Genomic DNA, 6,000 nt, shown 5'->3' on the forward strand with positions numbered 1-6,000 from the left:
GCTTCCCACTGAACAGCTGATTCGCGGAAAGCTGGCCGGGGGAGGGTGTGGAGAAGCAGAGCGGGGAGGCGCATTCAGGGGAGGAGGCGGAGGTGAGGTGAGCTGGGGCTGGGGGTGGGGTGGGGTGGGGCGGGGAGCTGCCAGTGGGTGCTCTGCACCCACCAAATTTTCCCTGTGGGTGCTCCAGCCTAAGGCACCACTTTTGATGTGATCAGTGGTGGGAGCAGCCGCTCCCCCTGCTCCCCCCCTAGCTACGATCCCCCACCCCTAGGAGCCAGAGAGACCTGCCAGATGCTTCCTGGGAGCTCCCCACCTCACCCCCCGGCAGGTCCCTCTGGCTCTTAGGGGTGGGGTGGGCACCCACTACAGTGGCCCACGGGACCCTCCTGCCCGGTTCTGGGGGCATTCAGGGGACAGGGGAGGGGGGGGTGGATGGGTCAGGGGTCCTGGGGGGGCATCAAGGAACGCGGGGGGTTGGATGGGGCAGGAGTCCCAGGGGGCAGAGGTGGGCAACGACCCACTCGTGGGGTGAGGAGGGAACCAGTTGTTAAGATTTTGGCAGCTCATCACTGCCAGGACCCCATTGTGTGAGGCACTGCACAAATGTAGGTCAAAGGACAGTCCCTTCCCCAACAAATTTACAGTCTAAGAAATTGCTTAGAACTTGTTCATTCAATCTACATTGATGGAAACATAAAATGGGTAAGAATGGAATGTCTCTTTTTACTCAAAAAGTGTTATGCAATAGACAGCATTTTGAAGATCCAGGATGGTGTTTCTCCTCCAAAGTCCTACCAAAAAATGTCAATATGAGGAAAGGCACCTGAGTGTAAAAAAAACATATTCTGAAAATTACTAACTGTGGACCTGATTCTTCACTGTCTTGCATCATTACAGTTATTTACACCTGTGTAAAGTGAGTGTAATAAATCACCAGATCTGAACATTTTACACCTATTTTGCATTTACTTTACACAGGTATAAGTGACTATCTAAAGAGTCTGATTTTCCACTGCCTTGCCCTGTGTCTTTCTTCCGGAATTTTAGGGGCAAGAAGGGAATGAGACAACACAGATTAACAACGTAGAAACAAGAGCCTTCATTCATTTTTACTGGAAAAAATGTGTGAAACTAACATTTACTAAATGTATTGGTGTTTTACTGTATTGGAAGTGCAAGTTTAACTGTAACAAATAAAACAATGGTGGTTTGAAAAAATGAAACCTTTTCATGAACACAAGATTCCCCGCCCCCTTTTTTTTTTTCTTTAAAAGAGCTTCACTTTTATACCTTGAATGAGATGGGTCAGTTGCTAAGGTTAGGAGCATTTCCATCAATGCCTTGGATATCTGTAAAATTATTCTGGTCTGTTTCAGCATTCAAAATAGATGTTTAAGGATTCCACAGCAATCATACAGCTGGATTCACATTGGTTAGTGGTTTAATACCTGGAGAAAAAGGGGCTCCCTTTCCCTTAATAACTGCTGCCTACCACCTTGACTATATAAAGTCATATCTGTCAACTAATAGCCAGACACATTAGAACGCATTTAATCAATTATCAGTGTCTAGTCTAGTCAGACAGCTCATGGGGGATGAAATCCTGACTTTATTGAAGTCAAGGGGAGGTTTTCCATAGATTTCAGTGGAGCCATGTTTTCACTTTGGGTGCATCCTGCACATACATAAGATGAGGCTCAAAACTAGTCCATTGTATTCCCAAGGCTGCAACATTACCATGTAGGCCACAAAAAGGAAACTCCTGATCAAGGCAGTAGGAACTGGGCTATCAGTCTCAGTTGAAAGTAGTTCTCTACATCTTACATGTTTCAGAGTAACAGCCGTGTTAGTCTGTATTCGCAAAAAGAAAAGGAGTACTTGTGGCACCTTAGAGACTAACCAATTTATTTGAGCATGAGCTTTCGTGAGCTACAGCTCACTTCATCGGATGCATACCGTGGAAACTGCAGCAGACTTTATATATACACAGAGAATATGAAACAATACCTCCAATACCTAACCCAGGAACTTATCCTTGCAACAAAGCCCGTTGCCAATTGTGCCCACATATCTATTCAGGGGACACCATCACAGGGCCTAATAACATCAGCCACACTATCAGAGGCTCGTTCACCTGCACATCCACCAATGTGATATATGCCATCATGTGCCAGCAATGCCCCTCTGCCATGTACATTGGTCAAACTGGACAGTCTCTACATAAAAGAATAAATGGACACAAATCAGATGTCAAGAATTATAACATTCATGAACCAGTCGGAGAACACTTCAATCTCTCTGGTCACGCAATCACAGACATGAAGGTCGCTATCTTAAAACAAAAAAACTTCAAATCCAGACTCCAGCGAGAAACTGCTGAATTGGAATTCATTTGCAAATTGGATACTATTAATTTAGGCTTAAATAGAGACTGGGAGTGGCTAAGTCATTATGCAAGGTAGCCTATTTCCCCTTGTTTTTTCCTACCCCCCCCCCCCCGATGTTCTGGTTTAACTTGTATTTAAACTTGGAGAGTGGTCAGTTTGGATGAGCTATTACCAGCAGGAGAGTGAGTTTGTGTGTGTATGGGGGTGGGTTTTTGGAGGGGGGTGAGGGAGTGAGAGAACCTGGATTTGTGCAGGAAATGGCCTAACTTGATTATCATGCACATTGTGTAAAGAGTTGTCACTTTGGATGGGCTATCACCAGCGGGAGAGTGAATTTGTGTGGGGGGGTGGAGGGTGAGAAAACCTGGATTTGTGCTGGAAATGGCCTAACCTGATGATCACTTTAGATAAGCTATTACCAGCAGGACAGTGGGGTGGGAGGAGGTATTGTTTCATATTCTCTGTGTGTATATAAAGTCTGCTGCAGTTTCCACGGTATGCATCTGATGAAGTGAGCTGTAGCTCACGAAAGCTCATGCTCAAATAAATTGGTTAGTCTCTAAGGTGCCACAAGTACTCCTTTTCTTTTTACATCTTACATGTAAGGTGAGAAAGCATACAACCAGGACAAATCTGAGAGGGAGTTATTTGTGGCCCGATGATAGCACTACTTCTCAATTGCGTAGAGCTCTCTGCGCCGGGGCTACAGCACCACAGTGCCGGTGTAGACACCCTGGTCGATTACAGCGCTGCGACTGGCCTCCGGGAAGTGTCCCCCTATGCCTGTTCTCACCTCTCTGGTCATTGGTTAGAAACTCTACTGCCCTGCCCTCAGGTGACCAACCGTCATCCCCACCCCGTAAATTCCTTGGGAATTTTGAAAGTCCCCTTCCTGTTTGCTCGGTGATGGTGATCTTTCCAGGTGGCCAGGCCTGCTCCACGCACCAGGTGATCCCCCGCTTAGAGCAATGCCGAGCTGCTGGACCTCATCGGCATTTGGGGTAGAGGAGGCTGTCCAGTCCCAGCTGCGCTCCAGCCATAGGAATTATGATACCTACAGACAGATTTCACAATGCATGACAGAAAGGGGCCATGACCGGGACACACTGCAGTGCAGGGTCAAAGTGAAGGAGCTGCAGAATGCCTACCACAAGGCGCGGGAGACACCCACGAGCTGCCGGTTCTGCAAAGAGCTGGACGCGATACTCAGCAGCGACCCCACCTCCACTGCAAAGTCCCCTGTGGATACTTCGGTGGCTTGCGTGCCAGTCGAGAGTGGACCGAGCCAGGAGGAGGAAATCTTGGATGAGGATGTGGAGGGGGAAGGGGACTCAGAGGCAGAGGATGACTCGGAGGTCAGAGATGCATGCAGCCAGGAGCCCTTCTCTACCCCAGAGGGGGCTAGCCAGTCACAGCTGTCGGAGGTTGGCAAACTGGAGAGGAGGCCCCTGGTAAGTAGCTTTGATTTTGGGAATCGCTGAAGTGAGTTGTTGGGGGCAGGAGGGTTGCAGAAAGCAGGCTTCTGTCTGTGTGACGCAGATACCACCACATGACTAGTCTGAGCGGTGGAACAGGCTGTCGATTGACTCCCTCACGTTACGGGGATCTGCCTCAGAGATCTTCAAGAAACTCTCATGGAGTTACTGGACAATCCGCTGCCACAGGTTCTTTGGCAGAGTTGCTTTGTTTCTTGCCTCTTTAAGGGTAACTTTCCTGTGCCACTCTGCTGTCACTTGGGGAGTGGGGAGGACCACTGCTGCACACAGGCGAGCCGCATAAGGGCCAGGGCCGAAGTCACTGTCTCGGAGAAGACCCTCCCTTGATTTCCTGCTCACCCTCAGCAGAGAGATAGCTTCCATAATGAATACAGCCTGTGGAAAATGTAGGGACAGGAATGATTATAAGGCCCCTTCTACAGTGCTGGCTCTCCCCAAGAGCCACATCCCCAGTGTACAGTATGGTTCTGGAACACTGATTTCCCCTGCCCCTGTGGTTACTCACCATTTTGGGGGTCTTGTGGCTCATGTGTGCTTGCCTGGGGTCAGCCAGTTAGTGACAGGTATGCGAATAGTGGCTATGTTTTAAATCAGTGGTCTGTGTGTTGCAAACACACATTTTGTAAAATGAGGCATTTTGGCTTCACAGATATGACCCTAGGAACCCAGCCTCTCTCTTTGTTATCGCCAGCTGTATGGCTGCACAGAATTAGAAAGTGGCCACGAAGAACTAAAGAGGACTTTCTGCGTGAGGTCATGATGCACTGCGCAGCCAAAAAACAAGACTTGAAGGAGTGGTGGGACAGCGAGAAGAGGGACCGAAAGGAGAACACGGCACAGCAGAACAAAGCCATGGAGTGGCTCTTAGATGTTATGGAGTGCCAAGCGGACACGCTCCAGGCGATACTAGCTCTTCAAACCGAGCAGCTCTGCGCCCGCCCTCTCCTGCAGCCGAAGTTGCAAAACTCTTTCCCATGTGCCCCCCAGACACCGCCAACACACTCCTATTAACCTCCTGGCTCCAGTCTGTACCTGCTGCATTCCACTCCTGCCCCGTCACAGTCCAGCCCTGAGAACTCCCAGTACCCACTGCACTCAATACCCATCCCTCTGCAGTTTAGCCCTGCTGAAGTACAGTACCCGCCACTGCACTGTACTCAAAGGAGAAGGTTGGATGGGATACCTGGACATACACAAATCTTTAACCACCTCCTCCTGGGACCCTCCCTTCCCCCAACCCCCTCAGTGCTGATGTGTTTTTTTGTTTGTCTCTCTCCTCTCGTTATTGTTTTTTAATAAAAGAATTGTGTTGGTTTGAAAGCAATCAGAGGCCTGCAAAGCAATGGGCAATTCTTTTACACCTTCATAGTGCATCGTCTGCACCAATCACAATCACCTCCTAGCATTACAAGCACTGCACTCCTGAGCATAGCAACAAATATTAGTGGCTTTCAGTTTCAAATTGCTACCTCAAGGCATCTCTTATCCTTATGGCCCTGTGCTGAACCCCTCTAATAGCCCTGGTCTCTGGCTGTTCAAATTCAGCCTCCAGGCGCTGAGCCTCAGCGGTCCAGCCCTGAGTGAAGCTTTCACCCTTCCCTTCACAAATATTATGGAGCATACAGCACTCGACTATAAGCATAGGAATATTGTCATTGGCCAGGTCCAGCCTCCCATATAGGCAGTGCCAGTGGGTACTCAACAGTCACACTCTGCACTTGCTCAGCCTGTTGTTGAACCGCTCCTTGCTGCTGTCAACTTGCCCCATGTATGGCTTCATGAGCCATGACATTAAGGGGTAGGCGGGGTCTCCCAGGATCACAATGGGCATTTTGACTTCCCCTACAGTGATCTTCTGGTCCAGGAAGAAAGTCCGTGCTTGCAGCTTCCTGAACAGGCCAGGGTTCCTAAAGATGTGTGCGTCATGCACTTTTCTGGACCTGCCTGCGTTAATGTCCATGAAATGCCCATGGTGATCAACAAGCACCTGGAGAACCATAGAGAAATACCCCTTCCATTTTATGTACTCGGTGGCTAGTGCTAGAATTGGAATATGCATGCCATCTATTGCCTCTCCGCAGTTAGGGAAGCCTATTTGTGCAAAGTCATCCATAATG

Source organism: Eretmochelys imbricata, chromosome 2 (genome assembly GCF_965152235.1).
Source record: "Eretmochelys imbricata isolate rEreImb1 chromosome 2, rEreImb1.hap1, whole genome shotgun sequence".
Lineage (NCBI taxonomy): Eukaryota > Metazoa > Chordata > Testudines > Cheloniidae > Eretmochelys > Eretmochelys imbricata.